This window comes from Pongo abelii, chromosome X (assembly GCF_028885655.2).
Source record: "Pongo abelii isolate AG06213 chromosome X, NHGRI_mPonAbe1-v2.0_pri, whole genome shotgun sequence".
In the NCBI taxonomy this organism is placed as follows: domain Eukaryota; kingdom Metazoa; phylum Chordata; class Mammalia; order Primates; family Hominidae; genus Pongo; species Pongo abelii.
In genome coordinates this window covers 101323911-101345836 of record NC_072008.2, presented here as the reverse complement: position 1 = coordinate 101345836, position 21926 = coordinate 101323911, and the positions used below count along the sequence as shown (strand labels likewise).

Below are 21926 nucleotides of genomic sequence, written 5' to 3'. Positions count from 1 at the left end.
GAGTACTGAATGCCACTGAGGATCTCTAGCATGCTCTTTCCAGTTTCAGCACTGTAGATAGTGATACATTTAGCTGTGCATCACCTTAGCAGTTCCCTGTCTTGATTAGATGGCATAGTGGAGCCATCAATTGGGTAGCTGGCCATTTTAAGATAGTGTCCCACTGATTAACACTTTTGTGACTTATATGTGCTGCTAACACTTTACAGTGCTGTTAGGGTTTTAATTTAATGGTGCTTGAAGAATCAAATGAATGTTGTGTTGATGCCTTAAGTACTTGAAAATGTATTATCATCAGTTTACAATAACATATTAACTAGATCAAAAAATCTCTCCATTTAGCAAAAAGCAGGTAAAAAATGGAAAGTTTACGTTTTGTAGAGTAGGGCAAATAGGAAGTATTAAAATGTGTTTATTGATTAATTTTATAAAACTCATAAATAAGTCCATCAGAATAATCTGTAGTACAGCACTGCAATGTTACTGGGTATTTGAAATGACTTGCTTTTCCTTTCCTCAAATTGTATCTGTTTTATTACTGAGGCTAGAAGAGAAATAAATGGATTTTAACTGGAGATGGAGCATTTTTGAATAGAATATAAATTCCTTAGCCTAACATTCAAAAGTCACAAAGTAGCCTTATTAATTGTATTAGTCTATTATCACTCTGCTATGAAGAAATACCCAAGGCTGGCTAATTTAGAAAGAAAAGAGATTTAATTGACTCACAGTTCCACATGGTTGGGGATGCCTCATTAAACCTACAATCATGGCAGAAGGCACCTCTTCACAGGGTGGCAGGAGAGAGAATGAGTGCAAGCAAGGGAAATGCTAGACGTTTACAAAACCATCAGATCTCAGGAGACTCACTCACTATCACGAAAACAGCATGGGGGAAACTGCCCCCATGATCTGATTACTGCCACCTGGTCCCACCCTTGACAAGTAGGGATTATGAGGATTACAATTCAAAGTGAGATTTGAGTGGGGACACAGAGCCAAAAGATATCATTCTGCCCCTGGCCCCTCCCAAATCTCATGTTCTCACATTTCAAAACACAATCATACCTTCTGACAGTCTCCCAAAGTCTTACCTCATTCCAGCATTAACCCAAAAGTCCAAGTCTAAAGTTTCATCTGAAACAAGGCAAGCTACTTTTACCTATGGGCCTGTAAAATCAAAAGCAAGTTAGTTACTTCCTAGATACAACGGGGGTACAGACATTGGGTAATTCACCCATTCCAAATGGGAGAAATTGGCCAAAACAGAGGGGCTACAGGCCCCATGCAAATCTGAAATCCAATAGTGCAGTCATTGGACCTTAAAGTTCCAAAATAATCCCTTTTGACTTCATGTCTCACATCCAGGTCATGCTGATGCAAGAGGTGGGCTCCCATGGCCTTGGGCAGCTCTGCCTCTGTGGCTTTGCAGGGTACCACCCCTGTACTGGCTAATTTCCTGGGCTGGTGTTGAGTGTCTGCTGCTTTTCCAGGTGCATGGTGCAAGATGTCAGTGGATCTACCATTCTGGGGTCTGAAGAATGGTGGCCCTCTTCTCATAGCTCCACTAGGCAGTGCCTCAGTGAGGCTGTGTGTGGGGGCTCCAACCCCACATTTCCCTTCTGCACTGCCCTAGCAGAGGTTCTCCATGAGGGCCTCTGCCCCTGCTACAAATTTCTGCCTGGACATCCAGGCATTTCCATACATCCTCTGAAATCTAGGTGGAGGTTCCCAAACCTCAATTCTTGACTTCTGTGCACCCACAGGCTCAACACCACATGGAAGCTGCCAGGGCTTGGGGCTTGCACCCTCTGACACTGTACCTTGGTCACTTTTAGCCACAGCTGGAGCTGAAGCAGCTGGGATACAGGGCACCAAATCCTGAGACTGCACAAAGCAGCAAGGCCCCGGGCCCAGCCCAGGAAACCAATTTTTCCTCCTAGGCCTCCAGACCTGTGATGGCAGGAGCTGTTGTGAAGACTTCTGACATGTCCTGGAGACATTTTCCGTATTGTCTTGGAGATTAAGATTAGGCTCCTGGTTTCTTATGCAAATTTCTGGGGGTGGGGCTTGAATATCTCCCTAGAAAGTGAGTTTTTCTTTTCTGCCACATTGTCAGGCTGCAAATTTTCCAAATTTTTATACTCTGCTTCCTCTTGAATGCAGTGCCGCTTAGAAATCTCTTCTTCTAGATACTCTAAATCATCTCTCTCAAGTTCAAAGTTCCACAGATCTCTAGGGCAAGGGCAAAATGCCACCAGTCTCTTTTCTAAAGCATAGCAAGTATCACCTTTATTCCAGTTCCTAACAAGTTCCTTACCTCCGTCTGAGACCACCTCAGCCTGGACTTCATTGTCCATATCACTATCAGCATTTTGGTCAAAGCCATTCAACAAGTCTCTAGGAAGTTTCAAACTTTCCCACATTTTCCTGTCTTCTTCGCTGCCTGTTACCCAATTCTAAGGTTGCTTCCACATTTTTGGGTATCTTTATTGTAAAGATAAAGTACTACTCCCAGTACCAACTTACTGTATTAGTCCATTCTCACGTTGCTATGAAGAAATACCTGTGACTGGGTAATTTACAAAAAACAAAGGTTTAATTGATTCACAGTTCCACATGGCTGGGCATGTCTCATGAAACTTACAATCATGGCGGAAGGCACCTCTTCACAGGGTAGCAGGAGAGAGAATGAGTGCAAGCAGGGGAAATGCCAGACGCTTATAAAACATCAGATCTCGTGAGATTCACTCACTATCACGAAAACTCTCACTACCACAAAAACAGCATGGGGGAAACTGCCCCCATGACCTGATTACCTCAACCCGGTCCTGCCCTTGACAAGAGGGTATTATGGGGATTACAATTCAAGGTGAGATTTGGGTAGAGACACAGAGCCAAACCGTATCATTAATGTTTCCAGATTTTTTTATCTGTACATACATATGTATGTACCTTCCATTTTGAAAAAAATGACTCCACTCCAGGTATGCTTTTGGAACTTTGTATCTGCAACTTTGCTCATAGTCATAACAACTACCATTTATTAAGCATTTATTATGTATCAAGTATGTGCAAAGTGCTTTTCATGCATTATCATATTTAATTCTACAACAACTCTGTGAGGTAGGCACCCTTATTATCCCCATTTTTCCCATGAGAATCTGGAAGTTCGAATATGTTAGAAACTTGCTCAATAGCACAAAACCAGCAAGTTTTCGAGCCAGGATGCCAACTCAGTTCTGTCTGATCCCAAAGTTCCTGCTGTTATCCATGTTACTGTATGGTTAATACCATCCATTCTGCATGGGAAACTTCTAAAAATCAGCCCCACCTATCTCATTTATTCAAACCTAAGCAAACTTTAAGATCGAAGTTAAATGCAGACTCCTCCAAGAAGCCTTCCATTAATGACACGTAATATTGCCACTTCTCCCCCTTCAGAGCTATCAAAGCCCACACTGATCTTATCATACATAGATCACTTCTTACACACTACTTTGAATTATAATGGTAATTGTTTACCATGTCATATTTTTGTGACTTAATTATAAGTATAGACATTGACATTTCCATTTCTGTATCATCCTCAGCATCTAGCATTTCATCATGTATATTAGTAAATGCTGAATAAATCTATGAATATTAAGTAATTTACTGACTAACTGAATGAAAGAATATAAGATTGGACTGTTAGAATGCAACAGGTATCTCCTAGTCTAGAGAGTTTACAAAGAAACATTAGTATCTTTGATATAAGGGTAGGAAACTGGCAGAAAAAATATGTTGGAAAAGTCGAGTTTTTATTCTTGAATACACAGGTTACTATCCAGAAAGTAATATTCCCTTTTTTCAAACTTCTTAGAAGAATAATATATATTGAAGACCAACTAGGCTTTACACGTATGCACATTTTAAGGATATATATATATATATGTATATATCTGTGTGTGTATATACATATACATATATATATTTTATATATATATATATTTCAACTCAATGGGCAGTTATTATCTTTATTTTACCCTGATTAGAACATTGAAACTCACAGAGTTAAAGTACCTTTTCAAGGTCAAACAGAGTTAGGAGTTGGAGTGAGATTTGAATCTAAGCCCATGCATTCATCAGTGCCCACATCTTACAGTCCCCAAGTTTTGATTAATAATTGTGGGAAGCAACTGTAGCAATTTTATTGATGGGGGAAGGAGTGGCATTTGACAGTACTCAATTCTATTCCACTATAAACTACTTTAAAAACTCTTTGTTATAAAAAGATGCCTTGGCTGTATCACCTGGTGCAAGATACAGCTCAGCTTCATTTAAATATTACCTCCTCTGTAAAAGCAGCCATACTCATTCCGTGTATTTCCGTAACACTTTGCTCATGCATCAATCATAGTAATTTTCACACTCTATTGTAACCAGACTATTATGGCTAGACTATCATCCCTTCAAGAGGAAGGCCCACTTCCTGTTTGACTCTGAATTGCCCTTACCTAATACCTAACAAAGTAACTAAGACAGAGAAAGTGTTCAATGAACGCACATATAAAGACTAACATTATTGAAACAATGTTGTTGGTTGCTAGGAGAATATGAATAATACTCTCTCAAAGAGTGTATGTTATGGCAGAGAATATGTGACAAATGCAAAAATAACTATACTGGGAGGCCTGAAGGACTAAGTACCTTCAAATAATACAAACTGTTTGGCAAGGTCAGAAAAGGGAGAAATTTCTTGTGATTAAGTGGGGTTGGGAGATCAAGAGGGCTTAAAATATCGTAGGCTTTGAAGTCATTTGGTCACCATTCAACGAACATTCTCTGAGAACCTGCTGTGTGTCAGATACTGTTCTAGACCTACGAGGATTCATAGATAAGACATAACTTTGCTTTCCCAGATTTCAAGGTCTAGTGAGGGAGCAACATGTATAAATAGGCAACGAAGAAAAACAATCTGAAAACAGAGAAAGATACACCAAGGAGGATTTATTAAAATAACCACAGTGGTGGCAGGCGTGATGGTATTAAGGAAGAGTTTCTGAAGGAAGTAGTGAATGAGCTGGATCAAACAAAACTCAGAGGTGACCACAGTATTAACACTTAATGGCTGTATAACTTCAAAATTAGCTGGAAAATGTGTATGTATAACAATAATAGTTTCAGAGTTCTTTTTTTTTTTTTTTTTTTTTAGGTTGTATTTTATTTTTATTTTATTTTTTTTCTTTTATTATTATTATTATTATTATTATACTTTAGGTTTTATGGTACATGTGCGCAATGTGCGCAATGTACATGGTACAATGTGCGCAATGTAAGTTACATATGTATACATGTGCCATGCTGGTGCGCTGCACCCACCAACTCGTCATCTAGCATTAGGTATATCTCCAAATGCTATCCCTCCCCCCTCCCCCCACCCCACAACAGTCCCCGAAGTGTGATGTTCCCCTTCCTGTGTCCATGTGTTCTCATTGTTCAATTCCCACCTATGAGTGAGAATATGCAGTGTTTGGTTTTTTGTTCTTGTGATAGTTTACTGAGAATGATGATTTCCAATTTCATCCATGTCCCTACAAAGGACGTGAACTCATCATTTTTTATGGCTGCATAGTATTCCATGGTGTATATGTGCCACATTTTCTTAATCCAGTCTATCATTGTTGGACATTTGGGTTGGTTCCAAGTCTTTGCTATTGTGAATAATGCCGCAATAAACATACGTGTGCATGTGTCTTTATAGCAGCATGATTTATAGTCCTTTGGGTATATACCCAGTAATGGGATGGCTGGGTCGAATGGAATTTCTAGTTCTAGATCCCTGAGGAATCGCCACACTGACTTCCACAAGGGTTGAACTAGTTTACAGTCCCACCAACAGTGTAAAAGTGTTCTTGTAAAATAGGTAAAGCATATAAAACTGTAGACTTAGTAGATTGTACTCCAGAGATTATTTTCCTGTCCCTTCTCCCTTTCCTCATTGCCACTTTTTGCTTTCATATGTGAATATTTAGGTGCAGTAAGAATGGTAGATCAGTCCTCCCAGATGAAACATGCAGATGAGAAATTTGCTATTCAGGAAATCATGCAATTAGAAAAAGCCTGTCAGTGAAAGTTGTGGCGATACTTAGATTGAAAGTATTTAAAAAGGAATGTGTCAGCAGATGTAGAATCTACTAGCAGCATCTGAGTGACCCCATTATTAATTGTTCTAGACTGGATCATCTCATCTTTTGTTGCTTCAAAGACTCTTGATGCACTTGAATCATCTTGCACACTTATGACTGAATGAAACTTTGTGTGAAGTTTGAAGACAAGTAATTGACACTAGAGGGCCACCATTTTCAGGGAAATTGGAATTTTCTATTGGGTTTCATTTCTAACAGAGCATTACTGTGGTGTTAAGTGGAGTTGGTGTTTAAAAGAAGGAATTTGTTTTACTGAAAAGATGCTGAACAGGAAAATAAATAATTCCCTGGCCAAGCACTTCAACCAGTGTTGAGGTAGAGGTGTTAACCGCTTGTTCTTAACCTACTAAGTGGTAGACTGACAGTATTCATTAATGCTATTTTTTGGTAGAGGTGTAACTTCAATTAGTGTTGAGGTAGAGGTGTTAACCGCTTGTTCTCAACCTACTAAGTGGTAGACTGACAGTATTCATTAATGCTATTTTTTGGACAAGGCTGCAAGAAGCATTCTCACCCTGGACATAAGCAATAAAATATAAAGCCCCAAAATGCACAGTGTTCTTTGTAAGCTCTGCGGAAGCTTAGTCACTGGGTCACAACAGCACAGTTTTCTGCCAACTTAATTTGCAAGTCATTACCACCTGCAAATCAGTCACAAAGGATCACTCAAATTAAAATAATAGGATGTAGTGGAAATCTTAGCTTTTTCATTTCAATTTATTTACCATAAATGGCTTTGTTTTAAATTTTTGTTTGAAACTAAGCAGTATATTGATTAGTTTTCAACAACTCATGAATCACAGTTCAACACAAATTACTTTAAATTGAGGCAATCAGGAAATACAGCAGACCTATTTCAGCTTAGCTGCATATATTACAGGGAATGATAATACTAAAATTCTTGGCTTCATCTAGATGCTTCTGATTTTTTCCCCAAGACATAATATACAAAGATGAAAATAGAGACGAAAGTTAAATGCTAGACTTTGGTGGTCTGAGAGGAAGCTGTAGCAAAAGAAGATAGAAATGGTCTGCAATTAGTCTAGAATAAATAGAAGTATGTCTTCTCTGGACTAGTATAGAAGTGCAAAGTTTTATCATTATAACAAAGATAATATGTACCTTATTTTCCTCTGCTATGGTATCTGATTGAAAAGTCAGGTCATCTTATATGGTAACAAACAAATATCCAAGAGCATAATTATAAAGTTAACATCAGTTCCTTAAATGATATTAATAATGAAATGATCCAAATGGATATTCTATTATGTCCACGTTTTACAAAGAGTAACTGTAAATCCACAGAAAATGAATGTGTATGGGTATGTTTATTTATTTTCTTCTAACAAATTCCTCTTTGTATGTCGAATTCCTTTTAATTCATACCCAAAAGTCTACAGAATGACTCCTTTGGGAAACACAGGAGAGAGATGTTGTGCTCCTGTTTTCCAAAATCTGCTCCAGCAAAAAGTCCCGTTTGCTTTCCTATTTGTATTCTTTACCCACTTGGGAAAAACTTCCTTAGTTGACTTTATGGCAGATTTTTTCCAACCTGCATGTGAATACAGTATGGTTCTCATTGAGCCAACATCTTGGAAGTGGCTAGAAAGATTCTTTCTTAGCTTAAGAATATAGTGTCAGGAGATCTGAATCTATTTCACAAATATTTATTGATTGCATTCGAAATCAGCCAACCTCACTCATTTTTTAAAAATCCCTCCTACAGCAATAGATTATCTCAAATAGAAATAAGCTATAAATCTTTTTAATATAGAATGCTCTTGGTATCATATTTTTCTTTCTGACTTTGGCACTAGTGGTTATGTTCTGATAGAGTTCATTGGATTTTGTGTATTGTGATGTATTAGATTCCATAACTTTTGTTGCAATGTTAAAACTACAATCCTTCCTGGACTGCTGTCCATCTACAATACTATATCTCAAATTGTTATGGGATGGTTTTATTAAGACTGGCTTCTTTCACCTTTTTCATGTTAGTTCTATAGACTAAGTGTTACTACCCCTGATGCTCAAAGTATGATCTTAATCTTACCTGGAAGTTTGTCAGCAATGCGGAATTTTAGGCCCTATCCCAGACCTATTGAATTAGAATCTGCATTATATGGCTCATTCATATGTGCATTAAAATTTGAAAAGTGCAGGTGGAGGATCAGTGTCTGGTATATGGTAGATGCTAAAATAAATATTTGATGGAATGAATGAATATGATAAAATATTATAACTAGATAGCAGAAATTATATATGATTTGTCTTAAACAAGGACAGTCCAAGAATTTGGAGAAATTTTTAAAACTTTCAAACAAATTTTGAACATTAAAATGTGGAAATAAGTATCAGAAAGGAGGTTAGATTATTTCAGGATATAAGAGCTCTTCTTTTGCATAAAGAAAAGTGGAATGAATCATAAATGTAGTCATGAATTTTAGATATGAGATTATGTGCCCAGCATACTTTGTAAATTATATTATCAAATAACAGTGTTACTAATTTTTTTACATTAGTACAATTGTGGAATTAATAATTATAAGAAATTTTTCTCTTTCAATGAAGTTATGATTATTTTGATACACAAAACTTTTCTCATTCCCATATGTGACCAAAGCATGTCTTTCCTTGTGTCCTGTATCTACTTTCTGATTCTGGCTCTGTCCTTACTCCATAGGGATCAAAATCTACAGCATGACACTGTGACACACAAGGGGAAGAGGACAAGCTTTTTATAAATAAAGATTGATTTCGAAAATTAAGTAGGTGATATAATGGCATAATAAGTGGCCAAAAATTGATTGAGCCATCAGTAAAGTGATTTATTGTTAGTTTAAAAAGTACACTGATAAATCTGATCAACCTGAAACCCTTAATGATTAAGCATGAACATCTCTTCTACTGTTGTTAAATAAGCTGAGAAAAACAGTATGTCAACATTATATAAAGTAATATTTTTATTAGCTACAATTTTATTTTAATGAACATGGCTTAAAAATGCAATCTGTCATGTTCCTTGTTCAAAACTCTTTTAAGGAACGCTTATTCAAAATGGAATCACTTAGATAAGCAAGTAACAACCTACAATATATTATTAGGAAATGTTCATGTTTATAAAAATCATTAGGGAAGCTTCCTCTTTGAAGTTAACTGGCACAAACTGGTTGAAACTGGTAAGGCCTTCTGGATTTGCTTTGAGCCATCAAAGACACCTAGAGTTCAGGTCAATATGTTCCATTTTATAAATACTATAATATCCTTGAGTTAAATCAGCATTCTGCTTTATGAGCCTTTCTCAGGGACCACCTAAGGAAATATACTTACACGTGTTTTGAGATGGAGTTCTATTGAGTGATAATTATTGTTTTTGTTTTACGAAATTATAATCCTATGTGGCTTGTCTTTTGTCTTATCCTAGGGAAAATATTATTAAAGGAAAATTAGAGTATAATATACTAATGACACTGGAACAGGGAAAATTCATTCTTTTTTATTTCTAGCTTTCTCGTTGAAGTTCTATTTTTCTGTCAAGGATTCTTAAGCTTTATTGCACAGCAGAATAATCTGAGGAACTTGGTAAAATGCACATTGGTGGGCCCAAATTGTTCTGAACTGAGATACAGAAATTTCAATTTTTAACAAACTCTCTAGGCAATTGTGATGCTGCATGTGCTCTTTTTTGTTGTTTTTTGTTTTTGTTTATTTATTTATTTATTTATTTTTATTTATTATTATTATTATTATACTTTATGTTTTATGGTACATGTGCGCAATGTGCAGGTAAGTTACATATGTATACATGTGCCATGCTGGTGCGCTGCACCCACTAACTCGTCATCTAGCATTAGGTATATCTCCCAATGCTATCCCTCCCCCCTCCCCCCACCCCACAAATGCTCTTTTCAGAAACATTTCTCTAATGTCTTAACATTTAACATTAATACACTGCTTATTACCTCGGGTAAATGACTTAATTAAGGATTGTTTTTAACTTTGTGGTATTGCCTTCGATTCTAAAACACACATTGGGATGTTTATGCTTTAGAAGTATAATGGACTATCTAAAATACAAATTTTATTTAAGGCTATCATATCTGTTTCATAAAAGAAATAAATATTACAAGTATTTCTACTTCTCTCAAATAGGAAATATCTTAATTCTTGCTAATTTTTAAGGAAATTATTGTTATGTAAATGTGGTCTGTACAACACTATTAGCTGTTTCAAACCTTATATTTTGTATCCATAAATAAATGGTCAAAAACAACTTAATTACTTAAACACTTTTGACAATATTTTCCTAATAATGGTGTCTTTAGTAAGTTTCATGATGTTCATTGTGTAATAAGTTCAAAAAAATCTAAGAATTCTCCGACAGTGGATTACTGTCAGATTTACATTAATTTTTCAGAAAAAAGTCAGAGGCCTAATTAAGCATTTTAAGTCTGCCTTTGTATGCTCTGATTTTTAAATGACTAAGCAATGAGGATTTTATGACTTCTTAGAGACTGTTCCACACAAAACACACATATAAGCTGTTTTAGAAATGTCCTTGTACAGTTTCACCTCATTACTCCTCTTGGACTCCTTTCTCCTTGCTGTTTAACCTTTGCAAATAAATGTGACCTTCTTGTCTTTATTTGGTCAACACCTACATTGACAGTTATACATGTTTTCTAAACTTTATAAAGCTTTTATTATGTGGATTGGTCAGAGCTGGACATTTTGTTTAGATTGAGTTCCTTGGAAAACTAAAGGTTGAGTAAAAAGAAAACATTTTGGTGCACAGCTTGTTATTGGAAATCTTCGTAAAATGTATTCATCTGCTTTCTGGTTCTAGGGAGCTCTATATGCTAAAAAAAGTGTGCTCCTTTCTTTGCTGTTTGAATGACTTGTACAGCCATCTGAACATCCATAATACTTGTGTAATACTATACATTTAGAAGGGATTGGGTTATATTTGTACTGACCTTACAACTCCAGAGGTTTGAGTACATTGTGAATACGTCTGTGTTACTGGTTAGCTTAAAATTTTTAGTATTTGAATTTCACCCCATTGATATTTTATTTGACATGCAATAATAAGGAAGTGTGTGTGTGTGTGAGAGAGAGAGAGAGGGAGAGAGAGGGAGAGAGAGATTGAGTTCTAATTCTTCTTCTTTTTTTTATGTCTAGAGTCAGACCAGCATCCTTTCACTTATTCAAGGACAGCTTAAGTAAAATATATCTAAAATTAAATACGTGTGAAATAAATGAAAGCCGAACCTGCTTAGAATAATAAAGATCATTTATACTTTATCGGCATTTAAATGTTAACTTTTTAAAAATGCAATAATCAGTGCTGAATTTTCATTCTCAAATATCAGTCTATAAGGAGTTTTATCAAAGCTAGATAGTAAACAGGGTACCACTTCTTGCTATGTGGTACACCTTTTAATTTTTCCTTTGATATACATTTTCATATTCATTGTTAAATTTTTATATTTAAAAAGGACTTTTTTTCTTTACTGCATTACAATGGTGCTAACTGCTCATTATTATCTGCATATATGACTATTCATTTTAATGCTCTAATATCCTTGCAGATTGAATATTATCCAGCAATAACTTGTCCAAACTCATAGCCATTCCAATACATTTAAATTACACTCTTTTTATTGTTTTTCTATTTCCCCATTTAGGGTTGGTGTAGTCGTATTTTGATTTCAATGCATTCTTTAAATTGCTTGTTACTTTTCATTTAAGTTCATTAGTTAAATCTCCCTTTTTCTCCTGGCTTTGCTATTTAAAAAAATATTTTAGGTTATTTTATATTGCAATTTTTTCAGTATGCATATAATGTCTGTATATAAATACTATGGAAATTGTATTATTTTATAACATTGATGCTTAATATTTAGGAACATCAATTTATAGCTTGATACAGGCAATTTATGAAAGGCAGATTTAATCAATGTAGTGTTTTTTTTCTTTACTTTTTAAATATTCACTGGCTACTTTTTCTCTAGAATTTCTGATGTCTTTGCAAAGATCTCTTTATATTCCCTTTATAGTTCCCTTGACTTGAATGAACTCATATTCTTCCTTTCCACCTTCATATCTTACTAGGCAGGCCTTGGCTAACTGTATATTTATGTTCTGGCTTAGCCCCAGATCTCCATTTGGGGATCAATATTGACCTTTATAACATTTCCACAATATGGCCAAGCTCAGTCTCTAGGTTCTTCTTTATTTGTTTATTGCATCCCATTCACAGAACTATAGGCAGTATTACCTAAATGATTCTCTTATTTTCTTTCATTTCTTTAAGTTGGGATTAATTACCGCCTTTTATACAATGATTTGTTTTCTGTTTGTGTTTAACCAGTTTAATTACTCCCAACTATTCCTTTTTAGGTTTCCTCTTTTCTCAAAATACTCTAACTTCATATGCCCTTGTCTTTTCGCTCTTTATAAACTAGCTGTAGTTGTAAACCAGATAGTCAGGGATCACTGTGTATGAGTTTTCTTGTCTACAGAGTCTCAATTGCTTCTCTCTTACAATGGCAAAATAAATTCGCGTTTTACTTCCTTTAGTCCTTAATACTCCATTTATCTGTAATTGCCACCTTAGCATTTCTGCATAAATTCTGCTTTGAGTCAGGCATTTCAAGCACCTTAGTGTTTTATCTGTTAACAGATAGTATTTTCTAATCCCACTACCAGATTGTCAATGACATAGAGAATTCCCAAACTTTACACTAGCTAAATGTAGTCTAACATAATAGTTCTTAATCTAGAAAAATAATATTTAAGAGGAAAGTAATCTACAGTGTCAACCATATCATTGTGTGGTTGAGATAAGTATGACAGTGATCGAACTATGTCAGTATCCTTTTAAAATAACTATATCAATCATGCTTTTTAAAAATTATTACTTAGTAAAGGGAAACGTGATTTGTACAAGGGCAAATTAAAAATTACTGGTATATGGAATAAAGAACACTGGATATCTGATTCTCCATCTAGGTAACTATTTTAATGAATAGAAGTGGCAAAAATAGACAATAAAGTAGAAAGTTCCATGGCTGAGACTACAGGCGCATAGGTTCTAGAGACCTAATTTGATCACTTAAGCACTATGTTTGAGTAAGACACATTCTTCTCTTGTACCTTAGTGGGAATTAGGTGGTTGAAATAAATAATTTTGCAATTACTTTCTAGCTCTAAAGTTCTGTTTTTTCAAAAGAGGCCAGGATTAGATGGAGCTTTAGGGATCAAGATTGCTTACTAATTGAATAAATAGTTCACAAAAGCACGTTCCATGAAGAACTACTCCTGGATTGAGGGATCTGAGAGAAGTATAAGAATGAATCAGCCTCTTTAGATAGGTATTTGAGGTTCAAATCTTATGTAACTCAAAAACTATATAATCTTATTAGATAGATGTTATCCTTCTGGAAAATTAACCTTTTAAGTTAACTGGGAACTTACTGTGTACTCCTCTGAAATTTTCCTCTCCTAGTTTATTTTCCTAAGAAGCAATTTATCTGACTTTACTGTTTGCAAGCCATGATTGACTCCTTTAAGATTCAGGCCTAATAGTCATAATTCTTTCCAATGTCTTAATTATATATTCTTAAATGCATTATGTTGCTGGGTGCTGCTTTACAGATGTTATCATTCAGCCTGAGGATAGATGCATTTTAGTGTTAAATGAGCCGATCTCTTTAAAATGATGAATTTGGGAGGATTCATAGGTCTGTTCGATCTGTTATTATGATTGTGATTTATTAGAAAAATTTATTTTGTGTGCCTCCCTGGCTCATGACACTTGAAAAATAATATTCCTACCAATTATTAAAATTTTATTCAACTTTACTGCCATATTTAGTATAGCCCAAAGAAAAAATAATCAGAAATGAAATGTGCATTGATGTGCCTGCTGATGCCTTCAACAAAGGGCATTTGTCTCCTAGTGTACCAACCAGCTTATCAATATAAGTGTAGAAACTTTAACGACAGTATCAGCTGCACCAATAAACATTCTGAGAATTCATTGAGAACCATTTCCACAATCTTGTTAGTTTTTGACAGCACTATTGAAGCAAATTGCTGAATTGAAAATTCCAATCTACAATGACATGATGTCAACCAATAGGTCATTGGAACACTGAGTGGTTTAATATGAGTTTCAAAAGCATGTTATGATTCTTACTAATTGAGCACCAAAAGGTGGACCTTACTCGGTAGCTCTCTGCCTAGAAAAATTAACTTATTTAAAACAGGATTGGTTCTATCGTATTTGACATATACCAGACTGATGAAATGTTTGGCAGTATCTTGAGAAATTAGAGTGTAGTTGACTATGATCAATATATAGCTTCCCTTGAAAGGCTTCTGAAGAGGCAGGCAAATTACGCAGTGCCTTGATGACATGAATAGAATTATGACAGAAATCCATAATGCGAAGTTAAAGAAAGCCACTAGAGAAGTATGAAGTCAAGTCATATTGCATAAGAATAACAATAGCAACAGCAATAAGAAAATCTGGAGATGTATCTGAAATTGCACTGAAAGATAATGATAGCATTCACTTTCTGTATATATAGGGAAGAATGCTAAAATGGCCCAGTAATCACAGATCTGCTATTAGTTAGGAAAGATTTTGAATAAATGAATAAACAAGTATTAGGCATATACTTATTCCAGTAAAACTAGTTAGGAAAAGTAAGATGTTGCAATTTTTTTTTAGGTCCAAGTAAGATGTTGCAATTAAGAAATGAGAGGTAGTTTTAGATAAAATGATTTTCTGGTTACAGTTTTTGTTTTATATATTTGCATTTAGCCTGTTTGGTTACTGTAAAATGTTACACAACTTGAAATTATAATCGAAGTAGTAAAATATCTGTGGGAAAATTTTTGTATTTCCTGGCCCTGCTTACTGGAAGATTACAGAATCTTGTGAGACAGGATGTTAATAATGAAATTTACATCTACAGTGTGTTTGCTAGAGTAATGGCTAATATTTCTGCTTGGTGTTTAAGTTTAGATGCTTATTTGAATAAACGGTCAAGCTCAAGCCTTGAGAAACATATCAAATTTTAAACCACAATGCAAGCAGATAATCTTTGTTTCTAATTCCTGGAAAAACAGTTCTACAAATAAAACTTGTGCTTGTATTCACTGTTAATGAATTCTTATCCTGGGTCAATTGCATTAGGCACACACATACACAAGGAATTCATTTATTATATTTACTTTGATTAAATTATCACTGGATATTGTGCATTGGTTTTTATAACTAGAATATTTAAATCTTATTTTTTATTAAATACCCACCAAACTAGTAGAGTTCTTGATATTTAATAGTCATGAAAGTTATACTTTTATCTGATAGCATACATGTCGTTAGATTTGAAAAGGAAACCATACAATACTAAGGGATGTAGATGGGGCATTATGGTTGCAGATAAATTATTAATATTTTGTATTATTTATTTGTGGCATACTTTGAAGACTTAATACAGATGCAGATGTCTTCAGATGACTTTTACATACTTTTTTTTCTTATAGGATAGTGTTATCAGTTACCTATTGCTGCTATAACAAATTACTTCCAAACGTAGCGGCTTAAAACAACCCTAACTTATTAGCTTGTTGTCCTGGAGATCAAATGAGTCTCATTTGGCTAAAATCAAGATTTTGGCAGAGCTGCATACCTTTCTGGAGAGAATCCATTTTCTTGCTTTTTGCAGGAGGCCACATGCATTTCTTGGCTCGTGGTCCTTTCCTCTGTCATCAAAACCAGCAATGGCCAGTAAAGCCTTTTCATATTTTGCTCGTTGATTGGTTTAACTTCCTTATATATTTTGAACATTAGACCTTTGTTAGATGTATAGTTCGCAAATATATTCTTCCATTCTTCAGGTTGTCTATTTACTCTGTTGATAGTTTCTTTTGCTGCACAGAAGCTCTTTAGTTTAATTAGGTCCCACTTGTTAATTTTTGTTTATGTTGTAATTGCTTTTGGAGTCTTTGTCATGAAGTCTTTGCCAGGACCATTCAGAATGGTATTTCCTAGGTTTTCTTCTGGGGTTTTTATAGTTTTAGGTTTTACATTTAAGTCTTTAATCCATCTTGAGTTGATTTTTGTATATGAACAAACCACCACAAAATCAAAATCATTTACTGGCTTTTGAGAATGGAAATTTGTTCTCTTACCATTCCGGAGGTAAGAAGTCTGAAATCTTTCAGCTTTTGGTGTCTACCAGCATTCTGTGACTTGATTGTCTCGTGGAAGCATTACTAAAATAACCTGCTTCTGTGATCACATTGTCTTCTCTTCTGTGTGTGTCAAATTTCCCTCTGTCTCTCTCACTTGTAATTGCATCTAGGACCCATCTGGACAATCCAAGATGATTCCCCCCATCTCAAAAGCCTTAACTTAATCACACCTGCAAAGTCCGTTTTTCCTTATAAGATGACTTTTACACGTTCAGGGAAAAGTACTGGATATTTTTGGGTGCCCATTATTCAGCCTACTACAAACATTCTTTGAATTTGTGGAGTTCTTAGAATCTAGTAGAGACACGAGGCTTTAGAATACTCTGCTTACTACAGATTCAGTATCTCTGGGAAGCTTCTGACAGCTAAAGGCAATGAATATTATGTAATACGATAAATTATTGACATAAAATTTTAATATAAATTACTTTTAAACATAAAAAATGCAGGTTAATTCAAGGTATTTATCATTTTGGGGGATGTTTCTATTAAAATTTTCCAAATTCTATTAACTCTATCACATCCTGAAAGGCATGAAAAGAAGTTGGGTTCACATTCTCAAACTACTGTTAGTCTCCTTGGCCTCACTTAATGGATGAAGCAATGTTTCTATTTTTCTCTGAACCTTCCCAGCTCAGGAATACTGAGGGCATGACTAGATTATGTAGGAATTTGGGCTATTTATCTATCTATCTATCTATCTATCTATCTATCTATCTGTCTATCATCTATCTATCATCTATCTGTCATCATCATCTATCTATTATCTATCTATCTATCTATCTATCTATCTATCTATCTATCTATCTATCTACCTATCTATCTACCTATCCTCTATCTCTTCCTCACATCAGCCTAAAGCAAAATTGGATTCTCCAGACATTTTATATTCCAGTGAAACATGGTCCTCCTTGAGGTCTTACAAAGATTATAAACTAAGGTTCTCTAGAAAGGGTTCTCTACCTTTAGGAGTGTCTATATGACGGCAAGTGGGGGCATCCTATTGTCACTACATTTCAATTCCAGTCCAAGATTAACAGAACCCACAATAGCTTACCTATGACCACTTTTGTTATGAACTAGTTTTGTGCTACTCCTCATGTGAACATAGCTAAGATATTATGTCCCCTTAACATATATATATATATAGAATCCTCTTTTGGAACACGGGAAAACAAAGATGGGAGTCTCAGATTCTAGTTACATTAATATTTTCTACCTCATTTTGGCCTTGTTTGACTCACTATTTTTATTACACTTCAGTAAGTTTGCTTTGCTTTGCCCTGTTACCACAGCTTATCTTCAGTCACTATTCTCTTTTTAGTTACTCAACTTAAAAGGAACAAGGCCTTTCTTCTCTTTTACAATGCTATTAACAATAGGAGTCTTGTGTACCTGTCAGAAAACAAACAAGAAGTGAATGAAATCCTAACAGGATAATAGGAAATATATTACACAAATATGCATTTAATGTAAGTGGTAACCTCTGGATATTTGTGTGAATTAAACCACAGATTAAAACTCATACATCAGTAATAGCAGGGATCAAATAAACCACAGATAAATATGTTATGTGAAATAATGTAAAATTGATGTTACATATTATCAGAGTCTCAACTGTAATGAAACTTATTGGCATTGGCCAGAATCCTATAATTTCAAGTCTTGTGGAAGAGGTTGTAATCTAAATGAGAGTTAAGATTTCCTACACAAATCCAGACACATCTAAAAATAGGTCTAAGAGTTCTCCTAAACATGGCACATGAGATAAAGTTTTATTTATTTTATTTTTATTCAATTAAGGTTTTTCTTATTTTAACTTCTTGAAAGATTTTACCTCTCTTGTCACTGATGTGGTACATTTAAGTGTTGACATTCTATTTGATGACACGTTTTATTAATTGCATTGATTTTATTTCTAATTTACTTTTATAATTATCCACTTGAAAAATCACAATTTAAACAAATTTATTTTTTTACCTTATAGACTTTAAACACAGGACAGCTTATAGGAAAACAAGTTAGAGAATCTCTATTTTGCATTTTACTGAGAAAAATGTGGCTGCTCAACTCTACTATATTAGTCCTAGGATGGCCTTTAATTTAAAAGAATGAGCACCAATAATAATTTAAGTAGAGCATAATAAAAGAGGATAAAAGTAAAATATTGTGCTCAAAATTGCTCCTAAATACATTAACTTATTAATTGATTATATTTGTATCCTGTTAGGAACTGTATGGACTAAGAGCCATGAGAACAATCTTGAAGCAAATAGTTTTATTAAAAAGGAGTTCATCTTCTGCATGACAGCAAAATAATATGAAGTATTATATCAAAATAACACTGATGAAATTTTCTTATAAATTAATTAAAAAGGTGGTACATATTTTATACAATTAGGTAGAGTTGAAAATTTCAAACATGCTAAATTGTATACTTTTGGAATCATGCATACTTTAACCATCAATAAAAGGTAAGATGAGCTAACAGACTGCACATCTTTCTACAGTTTTTTCCTCCTTACTGTCATGACAAATGGATTTTTTTTCATCATTGTTGGAAAACAGTCTTGTAACAGTCTTGTTTGATCATTTGCTACCCACCAATGATTGACCTCTCTAGCTCAGATACTAAAGTACAGCATTTATTTGAAATTCTATAGATGCCAAAAGTAATAGTAGCAAATGAACTCATTGGAGAGAAAAGAGAAGGAACGTTTTTTGTGGGGGGGGGGGGGGCTGTGAAATAAAAGGAAAAAAATTTATATTTGGAAGTAAATGCCAGTTATTTTGTGGTATTTTACTTTTTAGATGAAAAATAAAAAATAATTTTAAGAATCAAATATTACTGCTACTAAGAAACAGCCGCTTATTAGTTAGAAAAAAATATATAAAAAACAGGGCGGTAGAATTTGAAATTTAAAAGAAGGCTTTTATTTGTTACTGAACAATTTTGAGGCTGAGCAAGGTGGCTCGCACCAGTGATCCCAGAACTTTGGGAGGCTGAGACAGGAAGATCACTTGAGGCCAGGAATTTGACACCAGGGTGGACAACATAGTGATACCCTATTTATCAAAAAATCAAATAAGATTGTAAAATTAGCTAGGCATAGTGGTATGCACCTATAGTATAGTTCCTCGGGAGCTTGAGGTGGGAGAATTGCCTGAGCCTAGCAGTTTGAGGTTATAGTGAACTATGATTGTGCCACTGCACTCAAGCCTGGGCAATAGAAATGAGACTGTCCCTTAAAAATAAAAATAAAATACTTTGAAATAACAAAATGGTAGATTTGGGCAATGGAAAGTGGATGACGTTCTGTGTTTTTTCTTTACAAAAATGTGTATGACACCTTTAATAGAATGGTGAAGGTACATATGAAGTATTCATTACTTTTACTGATGTGGGGTATTATAGAGATTATATTGCACAGTTCTAAAAAGGATGGATTAATTTTCACTTCACAAGTAAATGTTCCTACTGTAGGGCATTTGTTTAGTCAAATAAAGCAAGAAAGAAATGAGATAATAGGACAATTTGTCATTCAAAGCTTAAACAGAATTGAAATTGTAAATTTTATGTTACTGCAGATGAATTTTTTAAATAAAATGTAAGCTTGCAGAGAATTTCCAAGAAGAGTAAGAGCTATGACTTTAGCAAATGCCAAGTGTATTTGACTTTTAAATGAAACTACATGGAAGCAAAAATAGCAAATCAACAGATTTTAAATGGTTGAAGGAAGTTACACAAGAGCAAAGGAGACTAACTGTACCATTGTGATTAATTATAAATAAGATTATAGTACAGGAAAATATGTGATATTAAGTAGCATGGAGCTTGCCTATGGAAATAAATATACATGTATGATTTTTTTCCAATTTCTTTATTAGGCTGGTCATATTGCCAAGACTTAAATATTGCTTATTTTAAAAAAAATGAAGAAAGTACTTGTCAAAAGACCTCTGATTGATTATAATCATTTAACACATGTAGCATTAACATTCTAGGATGATGGTGAATATGGCTTGAGAATTTTCAAATCAACAGCATGAGGATATCTACTATTTAATACTTAGCCACCATTATAGGGATTTCTTTGGATACTTCCTTAGATGAAGACAACAACTTTTTCACTGCCATATGAAAGCAATTTCCTAGTTGAGGGAAACACACACACACACAGATGCCTATACACAAACAATATTTATCTTTGATTGTCGTTAGAAACCTAGTATCTTGAGCACATCAAGGCTTGAGTTAAAAAACAAAACAAAACAAAACAAAACTAGAAAATACTGAACATGAAATAATACCTTTTGGAATTTGATTAGCTCTCACGAGACTTGGGCCTCTCCCTAAGCTGACTTTCAGCAAGGAGAAGGACGAGTTTGAGTTTGGGCCCAGGCTCTTCAGGAGCTGCAGATAAACGTGGATCTCAAGACTCAGCACAGGGAGCAGAATATTACAGCAGCCAAGGAAACTGAAGTTGGTGGTGGTCAGAAAGTGATCATAATCTTTGTTCCCGTTCAACTGAAATCTTTCCAGGAAATCCAAGTTCAGCTAGTACGTGAATTGGAGAAGTTCATTGGGAAGTATGTCATCTTTATTGCTCAGAGGAGAATTCTGCCCAAGCCAACTCAAAAAAAGCCATACAAAAAAAAAAATAAGAAAAAGCATCCCAGGAGCCATGCTCTGACAGCTGTGTAGGATGTGATCCTTTAGGACTTGGTCTTCCAAGTGAAGTTGTGAACAAGACAATCTGTGTGAAACTGGAGGGCAGCTTGCTCATCAGGGTTCATTTAGTCAAAGCACAGCAGAACAATGCGGAACACAAGGTTGACATTTTTTCAGGTGTCTATAAGAAATTCACGGATAAGGATGTTAATTTTGATTTCCCATAGTTTCCGTTATAAACAAAAATGACTAAAAAAAGTATATTCACAGTTTTAAAAAGGAAATAATACCTTTTAATCTAACTTGAGATAAAGTTATCAATTTAATCACTGTAATAGATGAGAGTTTTGTTTAACTATGGTTGGTTAAATATTAATATAAACTATGAAATTAGCTTGTTGCAGCGAGTTGTATACATGAAACATGCTGTTAATTCATCGTTAAATATGCTCACTGGGTGTGACTCACTGAACTGCAGCAATGCTCTGAAAGAGTCAGTATTCAACTGGTTCACCTAGCTTGCTATCAGCAAATGCCCAGAGGCTGCTGACCAATAATCCAGTGTCAATAAACACAGAAAATACCTATATCAATTAATAGGTTGCTTTACTGATGATGTCAAATATTATCTTTCCCCAAAAATGTCTTGAAAATAATTTAAGATTATGTTGCTCATCATGGAAATAATAATAAATAAATTCTCTAAGCCTACTCCTTAGGGGAGATTTAGTTCCTGCCAGACATAATTTGTATCTTGATTATCCATGAGGCAAGCGCTGGTATCTGTTCGG

The 21926-nt window shown here is 34.7% G+C and overlaps 1 pseudogene; it reads left to right on the top strand.

Annotated features, from left to right (window-relative positions):
- Nucleotides 1-5283: 5283 nt before the first annotated feature.
- On the top strand, nucleotides 5284-21362 carry LOC100460985 (small ribosomal subunit protein eS7-like; annotated as a pseudogene).
- Nucleotides 21363-21926: the final 564 nt, after the last annotated feature.